Below are 12,565 nucleotides of genomic sequence, written 5' to 3'. Positions count from 1 at the left end.
GAAACCTCAATTGGGTTTTTGGCCGTAACTCCACGAAAAATAAAGATACAGCATCGGGGAAGAAAAATTTGAAAACTAGACCAAAAAAACCATATAGTTTACATCATGGGTTTTTTCGAAATTCCGCTTTTCTAAAAAGTTATTAGCGATTGGTGCGTTTTAAATGGATCACCCTGTATATTATATTTGGTTCAAGCTCTCTCTCACAGAAGTGTTCTTCGTTGAATTTACCTGGAATAAGGTTTTTAATAAAGGTTATCTACTTAAGTTCAACGAGTGTCACAAAAAAATATCAACAAAAGTTAAAAATCAATAAGCAAAGTAATATTCTATCCTAAGAAAGAGATGATTCCAGTCAGTGCTCGTACAATTTCGAGACAAATTTTTTACTGATTGGTATAGGTCGAAAATAAACCGTTCTTCTTGAAAAAACATCAATGAATTTATATTGATGAAATTTAATTATAATCCTACAGTTTTGACGTTTATTTTCTTCAAGTTATTGCCAACACGATTATTGTTGTTATTAGAGCTGTCCGGTAGGACAGTTGTATAAGGGTTTACCGTCAAAAAAGTGCACGAAAAAAGCGTAACGTTGAAAAACACCCAACTTTGACCATTTTTAGTAGTTACTAAATTCTTAGAATGTGGCATATTTACAAAATTATAAGTTTTCTGGACGTTTATTAGTATCTTGTGCTGAATAAACCTCCAAGCCATATTCCTGATGATTGCCTCTGTGGTGAAAGTCTTAGCTCAAAATACAAATCTATTCCAATAAATTTAAAGCAACTGCGACATTGTAGGAGATCCTCAGTTTCATCTCTCAAAGATAATTAATTTCAAAGGATGTTGGTGAAGCTGCTACTTCATCTTCAAAATTATAGGCTCTCCTAGCAGTGAAATTTTGGAAGTAACCAACCATACACTTAACATGAATTCCCGGTTTGCAGTATCTTTGTGCTGTGTAGTTTGTGACTGCTCCATAAGGGAATAAAATTTACTTTCGATTTGGTGTTTAGAAACGGTTTCCTCTGTGAAAGGAAAGTCTGATAGAAAGTTCCTAACCGATTTAGAGGAAGTTTTGTCTTTGTGGAAAGAATTTTCTGCGGGCTTTTCCATTTACACTACTTAAAGTCACTTAGGGTGGAAAACAACATCAATTTATCGTGTGAAAATTTACACATGCGGAAACAACAATGAAATAGAGTTAATAGAATTATTTAATTTGTTCCACGAAAGAAGTACATTAAAGAGCAGCGTTTTCAAACTTTTTAGACCACGTGACCACTTTAGATAAAATCTTGCAATGCCATTTGTTAAGTAAACAATTACATAACTAGCACTAATAATTATTGCAATATTAGAATTTTCCTCATTAAAAATCAATAAAGCCTTGTACATACATAAACAAAAATAAGCTATCGTTTATAATAAACTCAAATAAAAAGTTATTCGGGGTAGACTCGCACGTTGGGCAAGAATAACTGCCTTAACCACAGCCGCTAGCAGCGCAGGGTAGTGACTAGGCCTTACAATACCAGGATCTCGGGATCCCGAATACCGGAATCCCGGACGATTTTTGTCCGTAATTAAAAACCGGTATTTATGTAAAAATACCGGTATTTTTGTATTACATTGGTTGATAAAAATTGAATTTATACACAATTTATCATTTTTCAGATAAAGAATTTAATTTATTATCTTCAATTATTGCTGCTCTTACTCCTGTAAAATTAACAGTAGATGCATTATGCCGAAAAGATGCAAATCTTTTGACGGCTGACGCTTCTTTGACATTTATGTTAAATACTCTTTCCCAGCAAAAATCTACAATTGCATTAGAATTATTGGAAGCATTAAAATCTCGAATTTTACTGCGACGAACTGAATTATCACAAATACTTCAGTATCTGCAAAAAGGCTCACAAGATGTTGTAGAAGTATTTAAACGCATATCCAAATTTACAATCATTAAAAAAATTGTAAGCTTAACAAAACGGCTCACACATGAAAATCTAGAAGATACAGAAGATATGGAAGTTGTGCAAGAAACATCCCTTCCAATATCTTTTCAAATTAGTAACGAAACAATATTAGAATCTGACAAGGTAAACGTAAACGCATTAAAGAGAAAACTACAGGCAGCAATAGACGAAACACTAAATACTTCACCCGTGCCTGCGTTTAAAAAAATTCCAAGTCTGGAACAAAAAATAAAAGATGAAATTACTTTTTTTGAAAAAACAGGAACCAAAGGAACGTATTTACAAAATGTGTATGATTTCTTAATGACAATAAGTGCCGACAAGTGTAGAATCAGAAAGAGCTTTTTCAGCGGCTGGTTATATTTGTACGAAAATTCGGTCCTCGCTTGATGATGAAACGATTGATTGTTTATGTTTTTTAAGAGCATACTTTAATAAACAAAACGCAAGTTATTAATATTGTTTCATAAATACTTTCAATTAATTATATTTTTCGATTCTTTAATTACATAACATTCTTTAACGCCATGCGAGCCTATTATTATATGTAAAATATAACAAAAATTTAATATGTACTTTTTTATTTGCACGATTTTTTTATCTATTCCTACTCTCTATGTAATAAATTTAATAATATCTACTCATTTCAGAACAATATTTATTAGATTTCAGCAATTATTTGTTAACAAGTCAATATAATATCTGATGTAAGTAAAAATATAACTAGTAAATTTTTTATTAATAATACCGGTTTTAATACCGGTATCCCGATATTTCAAATTTCAAATATCAAATACCGGCATTCAGATTTTACTTGGGTATTGTAAGCCCTAGTAGTGACCCCCCTAGACCAGTGCTTTCCAACCTTTTTCCTGGTCATGGCTTAGTAATCAAGATACCAAACAGTAAACGGCATACTGGAACTGAAATGCTCCCATTTCATTTTAAAATGACGTATTGTGCTCAACTAGAGCTGTAATAACAACACTATTACAATCCTAAAAAAATACAAGTTTTCGTGGCAGGCTGTAACAACAAACCCAATTCTGCCCTAGACCCGTCTGTACCGTTCTCTGTTAATCAATTAACTACGTGTATACAGTAGCAATGAATCTTATGACAAAGAAATTCTTTATTTTAAGGCCATTATTGATGTCAAGAAGTGCCTATAATTCATATAAAATTGTTAATCCGTAACTAAAAGAAAGTGATTAAAAGACTAAATTGAGATTAAAGTTACAACAACTAAACAGTCAATAAAGAAGAACGAAAGCTATGACATACGAGGGTCGTTTGAAAAGTCCGTGCAAAGTCAGAGAGATAGCACCACTGGCGCGTATCGAGGTTATGTTTAGTTACGTAGTAGCATCTCTTGGAAGAACACACACCAAGTTTCAGCCAGATCGGTCTATTTCTTTGTGTTTGGCATTCGTTTGAATCGAGGAAGTCGAGTGATTTGCAGCTGTTCCAGAAGAATCCGCAGGACTTTAAGCGTCGTTTCGTCACTGTGGATGAAACATGGTTACATAACTAGACTCCTGAGACCAAAGAACAATCTAAACAATGGGTTACCAAGGGGGAATCTGCGCCAAAAAAGGCAAAGACCGTTCCTTCGGCCGGAAAGATTATGGCGACTGTCTTTTGGGATTCGCAAGGAATAATCCTCATCGACTATCTGGAAAAGGGTAAAACTATTACAGGTGCATATTATTTATTCATCGTTATTGGACAGTTTGAAAACCGAGCTGCAAGAAAAACGCCCACGATTGGCCCACAAAAAAGTCCTTTTCCATCACGACAACGCACCAGCTCACACCTCAGCAGTTGTGGTCGTAAAATTAATGGAAATAGGGTTCCAACTCGTTTCACATCCCCCCTATTCTCCAGACTTGGCTCCCTCGGACTACTATTTGTTTCCCAATATGAAGAAATGGCTGGCGGGAAAAAGATTTTATTCAAACGAGGAGGTGATTGCAGAAACGAATGGCTATTTTTCAGACTTGGACAAATCCTATTATTCGGAAGGGATCAACAAACTAGAGCAGCGTTGGACGAAGTGTACAAGCCTAAAAGGAGACTATGTTGAAAAATAAAAAAGGTTTACCCTAAAAAATTAAGTAGTTTTTATTTTTGCACGGACTTTTCAAACGACCCTCGTATTTTACTAATTCTCTATCTTGAATCCTCTTGAAGCAAGTTAAATCCAGTCTTCCAGTGGTCAAGCTAGATAATGACAAAATTTCATTGCTTTTATTTTTATATTTGACTAGCCTATATTTGAATATTAAAAAAATATTTAATAAAGCCACGGCACACTTCTACCGTAGCCATAGCCATGACACAGTTGTGTGCCACGGCGCAAAGGTTGGGAAGGACTGCCCTAGACCATTCTTTTTCGTTAGTCAGGAAACCCAGTACTGAACTGTCAAGTCAATGGTATCATATTTGTCTAAGTATAGGCCTTGTCTAAGAGGCTCCTAGGCATTAATCTCCCAGCATAGCCTTTACCAGATTGTAACTAATGATTTTAAACATAAATAAAAAATGAAGATTTAAACACTGCTTCAAATTAAACTAATTAGGGACAAACCTATTTTAATGAAGAATAACAGCATTTCATAGAACTCTAAACACCAAACTTGACCTACATAATGAACTATTGAGCTCACTGGCGACTTCCTTGTGCCAAAAGAAAGCTAATTATGCCATATTGTTGAATGATGGTGCGGAGGATGCTGAGTTTAAATGGAGTGGCTTCCAATTCAATTATATCTCGCTTTCATCGAAAAAATATTTATTTTGTGCTCTATCAACTTAAAATGTAATAGATTTATTTCTTCGGAGTATTGTATTTTTTTTTTGTTTTTTCTAAAATTGATTTCCTGTGTTTAAAAATTACTTCAGTTGAAGGTCCAAACTGGAAAAGATTTAAAAAACATTTTTAAGTCTCATTCCTGTACTCTGTAGAACTTTTTCATTTGATGATCAATATACATAATTACTTTAAAATTATTTACTTTCAAAGTCAGTGCATATTTATGCATTTATTATTGATGCAATTCTTTTTAAAGAAAATTTTTTTTATGGTGGTTCTGGAATTCTTGAGTTACTTATAACTAACTGAAATCTTCTTTTTCTGCTCTGGGACTTCAATTGGTGTTTCAAACAAAGCAATCTATTTAAGAAATTTAACACTAATAATGAAATAAGAATATGTTTATATAAATTCTAAGATCAATTCAACTTTTACAAAAAAAAAAAAGTAGCCATTTTGCCTAATTATTGTGCTGATTGCAAAGAGAAAGAAAGTCTTTCTCCATTTGTTTGGAGTTAGTCGGCGTTTGCTAGTCATTAGTTATGACCAGCACAGCAAATGTCAGTCCTCTAGTTAGGCTGTATCTAGGATACCATCAGTATAAAGAATTACATTGGTTCAGAAAGAGCAGTCAGTGTATTTCCTATCTGGGACTTTTCATCAATTCTAAACCATACTAACTAGCATTCTGTAGAGTTCTGATTGTTACAGAACCTTAAGATGCGATGATAAGACAAGTCTAGTACATTTCTCTTCCATCACGTAAGATTTGGAAGAGTGTATCATTTACTAATGCACAAATTTACTAGTAACATTCTTTACTCAAAATTTTTTTAAAATAAATTTTAAATGTGATTATTAAATAAACGTAGCAATGTCTAATACATCTTTCAGCTGTTCTAGTGAAGTGAATGATGCAATTAATGAAAGCACAATTTCCATCATTTACTCCAAAAATTAAAATTTTTATTTATTTTGAAGCACATACGTATGTCTATATTTATCGCAAAGATGGGATAATACAATTATTAATAAAATCAAAGAACGATATAAAATTAACTTTGGTACATAGAGAAATCATTTGTACATTGATAACAATGATAACACAATGCTACTTACAAACCTTGCTTTCTCAGCTCTTGGGAATTTAAGTAGTTGGATAGAAAGTGATAAACTTAGTCATTTCTTTTAGAGTACATTAAGTGCCCTCTCTGTTGGGCCAGCAATGATATCTTTTACTCATAATACTCGTAAGTGTGTCTTCTTTAAATCTGTGTAAGTTCAGAAGAACCGGAGATTAGCCGATTGCTCTCTTAGCTCCTTTAATCTGGCAAACTAGCCCCCTTAGTAGCTTCATGCTAACGCACCTCTAATTCTTGAAACGTGTCTAAATGTCCGAAATAATTGCTAAATATCGTTATTACTGAATCATTCACCATGCACTCATAGTGAGTGTTGAATAAAAATATTTTGGTTACGTTAGAAATCACACTTTCTTATTAAAACATATGATACATGCCAAAATAGGAGAAAGCTTAAGTAACAGCGCAAGTAAATAAACTGTTGAACTTAAAAGGAACAGCACATTCTAAATGAGAAAAGAAAATAATACCAATAATATACTTAATTATGTGATTGACGTTTTTAAACTAATCTAACAATCAATTTCTCTTCACCATTAATTTTTATAACTTCAACACGTTTTGATCGTCTGTGATACAAAGGGTGTAGCTCTTAGTTGTAGCAGAAAGCATTTTAGAGTACTTTTCTAGAGAAAAATGAAAACGGTTCACTGGTTCATTCAATATAAATTAGGGTATCGGTTAAAAAAAAAAATAACTCCAACTTTGCATAAAACTAAGGATTCAAGATTGGCGAGGAATTGGTCAAATAAAAAACAACTCGTCTTTTTGCCAACGTTTTGACAAATATATTGTCCTCTTCAGGGCGTGGCTATGCGGGGTTGGTTGAGTAACAGAAACTGCACAGTAAGAGTTACAGTACTCTAACAGTTTCTGTAACTCAACCTCGTAACCGATTCCTCGCCAATCTTGAATCCTTAGTTTAATTATTTACGGTCACGAAGCCTATATGTATATTCATACTTGCATAAAACTGACAAACGATAGTGTTCTAAAGTATAACAAATAGATGCCACGTAACCTCAATTGCGGCAGAACAAAAAATTTTCTGTCGACATGGGTTTTTCGGCCACTCGTTTCGACATCCATCAAAGCATATCTGTGCTTGTCGATATACATTGGTTATGTACATACAAGAATGGGTAAGAATATACCCAAATATTCGGTCTTTCACCGACGAATTTGGAATGTGTTGACATTAACCAAAGAAAGTCGACTTTCTCCAATTTCGGTCTTTCGTAATAACATACTGTATACAACCTACCGGACAGTTTTAATATATATAAATTTTATTTGATTTTTTTATTTTTAAGGAAAATTTGTTTTAAGGCAGTTCTTTTTAAGGAGGCTTTAACCTTATTTAAAGCAAATAACCTTATTTCTGAAATGATCCATGCTCTTAGAGCAGATTCACAGAATTCTTGTATATTTTAATAAATTTTGTCAGGTGGTCGGAAGAAGTTCATTTAAAACAAAATACTGCTACCTAAAATAGTGGTTACCATCCAGTGTCATAGTACGATTACGCTGCATAGACGTCTGTAAAGTATTGGTTGAAGAAGTTGAAGTTAAGAGGGCAGTGCTTTAAACTAGGGCAAACTGGAGTACGTGAAACTTTTATAAAAATGATTAAACTGCTCACTGAACCTTTAAATCTCTTTTCCGAGCGTTTAATGAGTTATGAAAGTTCTTCTCGGAAAGACAAGACTTTTTCTTTTTTTAAAAAAAAATTGTTTTATTTATAAAAAAAAAAAATCTACTGGAGTTTCTGCTGTAAATAATAATTTGTAGAACCTGAACTGACGAAGCATTTCTATTTCTTAGACATTCTGTTGTCACATTTTCAATTGAATTAGCTAGCTAAATGTTGGGTGCTTATTAAAAAAAATCTATTTCTGTTTATGAAGCATTTATTTTTCCTGTGCTTACATCCTTCGCACAAGTTATGGCAGAGAGTAAATTTAAAGAAAAGCCAGCTTCTATCTACTATTTTTACCATTTGGAAAGCCTAAAAGCAGAGTAGGAACTTTGGTATAAAATAAGAAAAGGAAAGAAAGATAACAGTGGAAAACTAAAATACAGTGTCGTCTCCCAAGTCGTATGAAGACAGATCCTTTCTTTACGGCAATCAAAAAGGCTCTACTGCCCTGTCATGACCACCAATGTGATAGAGGCTCTTTCAACAGTCTGCTAAGGATCAGGGTGACAATATACCACGTAACAATATAGTAGAGGAGCGGTTAAATATATTGGCTTATACGTGTAAACGTAGAAAAGTGAGGTATCTTTAAGTCAAAAATGGTGGATATTTTTCCATTAACTTACTTAATACATGTAAACAGATAATATCGATTATTCCTTATCAAGACAAGTGTTCACATCTTCATTCTGCCTCTTTTCTTTCCTTTAAGATCGCTTTAAGCTCTATAAAAAATTTAATTACCCTTCAGAAAGCTTGCAAAGCCCATATGGTCAGCATTATTCATACTACTTTTTTGGTCACTCAGTAGCCGTACACTTATCAAAAAAAAAAATGTTTTCGAACTTTAAAATCTTTTTCTGGTTCACAATTAGGCTGATCTTCCCCTCCAAGATTAGCTCGTCACTCCTGAGTTTGCGCATTAGATTGTTTCCCCTTCTATTTATTCAAGAAATGCCCAATTTTCTCCAGGTTTACGTGCCTTGATTTGTATACTACTGTACAAGAGCTGTACCCTCAAAAGATTTGAAGATAAAAGCAATTTAGCGGCCTTGATATCATTTTTTAAAAATTCTTTTATTGAAATTTACGACTGCAACAATTGTTGCAACTAGTAATAATAATGATAATATTAATAATTCGTTTTTATTCGAATTCTCTTACAAATGAAAAACAAAATAAATTCTTTATGTACCTCACTGGTCCACGACCGACGGAGGGATGCTGCAACTAGTAAATGTGGAACATGATTAGATTAAGCAAAAAATAAAATTATTTGAGTGGAGTAGGCATCCAGTGGTGCCTCTCCAAGTTCGTAAACATTTATTCTACAACTCTCTCGATAGTAGAGTAGAGTAGAGTAGACCGCGATACTATCTGAAAGAAAATGTTTCTTTTATGAAATAAGTACATTAAAAATCTGTTTGATTCTGATGTTTAAATGATTGTGTTTTAGTTCATTATTACATTGTAAGTCAATCAGTTCCATTTGGAGAATAAACAAATTTTGTAGAAATTGGGATGAATATCGGAGGCGATAAAATTATTCAAGGCGAGTTGGCCACCCCGCCTTAGACGCTAAAATGAAGGGCAAAGTTTGGACATGGAGAGTCTTGATTCCTTCATATTTAAAATTTTAACTCAAATCAGGTGTTAATATTTCGGTTACTACTGCACAGTAAACAAAATTTTAATTAACATCACTGAAGTAATTAAACATTAAGGAAATTCCATTAATCCTCCAATAGATAGTGCAGAAAGTAAGAGAGATTTGATTTGAGGAAGAATCCCCCACTAACGAGCTGTTCGGGAGGAATCGCCTCTGATCCGCTTTAGTATTGCCATTACTCCTTTCTGACCCTCATCCTAAGGGCAGAATTGCCTACAATGAAAAAGTCAAGATTTGCCCAAGCGAAAAAAGAGAAAAGTTTTAAGCATGCGCACAAAAAGCGTACATTTTAACGTCATTGGCTCTGCCTGCCCTATTCATAACTTTTTCATCTTAATTGCTTTCTCCTCCTCGCCACCAGACCTGCTCTTAGGCCCAGACTCTCTGGTTATCCCCTTTAACCCATCAAATATTAATTAGTCCAAAAGCTTTTATACTTCAATTAATGGTTAAGAACCATTTACAATAATAATATTTTTAAAAAACGCAACTTCTTAATAACATTAAAAAAAACAAAAAAAATTATTTCATTTTTGAAGTCTTAAAACAAGTTAGGTTATCCATAAGTTCATTTTGTTAATTAAAACACAATAAACTACTTGAAGGTTGCGAAATTAGGACTGATTGTTGCCTTTATTAAACTTATTTTTAGTTTAGATTTATGCGGAATATTCCTCCTAATCCCTTTAAATAACTGACATTATCTCTAAGTTAAACATTCCTTCCTCGTCCAAATATAGATTCATTTGATGGAAAAGTGATTAGCAAATTCTAACCTAAGAATAAAAGTACATTAACTTTTCACTGCTAAGAAAGAGTAGCTCATTTTGGACTTGGATTGATTATTGCAATTGTGCAAATAGCGCTAAGTGAATTCTACCTAACAAGACGATTATCACAGCAAAACTGGGCGCGACTGTTCATTATAAATAGTTAAGGCTGGTGCCCTTTAGTTTTATTAAATTAAAGCAATAGCAGCAGCGGAGGTTATATTATGTGGCTGTCTTGTTGGCTCTTCACCTCTATACCAATTTCAACATGCCCAGTGTTTCTAGTGCCTTTGTAATTAATTTATAATTAATTTAGCAACCAGCTTTAAACATTAAGAGGGCGGTCTATGCTTTGTTCAAACGCTTATCCATTCCACCCTTAAAGGAGAATTTGTAATTTTCTGATTTAAGCAGGCACTCCACTTTTGAACACAAATGCATATTCTAGTAGACATTTTATTGTTATCTACGCAAAGACTCAGTCATTTAAAAAACAAAAGGTCTTTAAATTTCATTTTCCTTGGAATCATTTTTTTTTTATCTTCTTTATGTAGCAATTAATAATTTATTAAAGGTACCTAATTATTTCATTTTAAGGATAAGAATATATAACAGAATATTCAGTCAAAAAGTTCAAATATCGTAAAGGTGTTATGCTGGCCGAAGATAGTCATAGTTAGTAATATTATTAAGGATGAAGCTGTGCTGCCCAAAATGAGATCACATTGTAAGCATTTTGGAATAGCTGCTCGGTAATGTGGTGCTGGGTTTTAAGTAAATCTTCTTTAAGGACAGACCAACCTTCAGATACAAATTTAGTAAGTTTTTATTTGAAATAAGTCCTCCTATAATAGTTATAAATAATCATTGACAAGTATGAAGGTGTTTTATATTTATTATTGTTTCAAAGGCCATGTATAGTACTTTTATTACTAAATATGTTTTAATGAATTATTTCATCTCTCCTTAATAAAGTGTAACACAGACCTCATGAGGCCCTCTTTGGAGAAAAGTATTCTACAATGTGTATAATTAATGATAGAAAATGAATTATTTTAACATTGTAAGCAACTGCTCGCCCCAAAATATTAGATTAAACTTTTTATTCGAAAATTGAGCATTTCAAATTAAATTTTTCTATAATTTGTAAGGGGCTATCTCAGTTTTCCACTTTGGTGGACGCAGTAGCGCGAGTAGCTGAAACAGATGTTTTAATTATTATAAATTAGGCATTTGCAGCAACAACATTGTCCTTCTTTAAAAAAAAACAAATATCAACCTCTTATGAAGGATGAAAATCTGAAAATGGTTTACCATGTTTTTCCTCAATAATGTCCAGCACATATTCAAGAGTTAATTGAAAGTTATTTTCATTTAGTATCTAAAAATAGTATCAATGCATACAGGCACATCATGTATAATATTAAGCAAAGGTACTTGACTGTTTACAAATGGAATATATAACTTTATTATTCCTGATCAGTTGTTGTAAAGTTAGCTTATAAAAGAATAGACATGGTATTTATGGCAATTTATGGTGTGCAGCTCTCTCTTAAAATTGTTTTTAAAATTACAGTGGGAATTAGGAGACAATATCATTAACCAAAAATCTTCGTACCATGATAAGGGCTAACTAATAAAATACCTTAAGTATTCAAGGTACTGTTATTTACATATATCAAGGTAACGATACTTACTGATCTTAAAAAGCTACTTAATGTGCATGGTCGGAGTCATTCTTATGTTCATGCAGTTTTAAAAGACATATTTTATTTTTAGTACGAAAAGCTCCAGTATTGCAATTTTACACTAATATTTCATCAGATGCTTAGAAAAGTCTTCTTTCTAAGTATAAATATTGAATGGAAAAGAGCTGCGGTTGGAAAACGGTGGTACCATCCTATAAAATATTGAACACAATAAACTGTAATATACTCAAGAAAATAAAATTCTGAGTCACAAAATGCAATTCCTATGGATTGTTCATATTAAATGGAATATTTATAGAACGGAAACCTTCTATTCTTATTTTCATACTTCTATTTTGCTACAATACCGTTTACCTTCTTCAAATAACAGGTTATCCCTTAAAACATGTAACACAGTCATTATAATTTCAGCCACTCCTCCATTATTACTAGTTTCTCACAATGCTAAGATAAAGAATATTGTATTATGGAACTTGCAACTGTCTATCTAATGAATATATAAAAATGAAATAAGAAACTTGGCCTGGTGGCTCCGATAAGATGAAGCAAGATCGGGAGAAGGAAGCTATAGTAATGGTGTGAAATGTGGCCGGTGCGTTCGAAGGGGGAAATAATTGGAAAACTGGCATTGTGTAACGATCCGCCCGCTGAGGGTGTTAATTGAATTCTGTTCGCAAAACGAACATTCTGGCCAGTGTATTCTGTTTCAAACTTAATTAGTTTAATTATAATAAATTTGGTCTATTTACTTTCTCTCAATAACTAACGAAATA

The 12,565-nt window shown here is 32.9% G+C and overlaps 1 protein-coding gene and 1 long non-coding RNA gene across 3 annotated transcripts in view; one reads left to right on the top strand and one right to left on the bottom strand.

The window, feature by feature from the left end:
• The window catches only part of GABA-B-R2 (gamma-aminobutyric acid type B receptor subunit 2), an 802,816-nt gene that overhangs the window by 741,275 nt on the left and 48,976 nt on the right, over positions 1-12,565 (top strand). The window lies entirely within an intron of this gene.
• On the bottom strand, positions 4,797-6,276 carry LOC141450546 (uncharacterized). The gene is made up of 2 exons (XR_012456166.1): positions 5,923-6,276; positions 4,797-4,905 (listed from the first exon to the last, which is right to left on the bottom strand). It is a non-coding gene; the product is annotated as an uncharacterized lncRNA (long non-coding RNA).

The sequence above is a fragment of the Rhodnius prolixus genome, unplaced genomic scaffold, assembly GCF_049639745.1.
Source record: "Rhodnius prolixus isolate KJV_2025 unplaced genomic scaffold, Rpr scaffold_2, whole genome shotgun sequence".
In the NCBI taxonomy this organism is placed as follows: domain Eukaryota; kingdom Metazoa; phylum Arthropoda; class Insecta; order Hemiptera; family Reduviidae; genus Rhodnius; species Rhodnius prolixus.
Note: the sequence above shows the minus strand (reverse complement) of the source record. Positions and strands in the feature narration are given on the sequence as shown.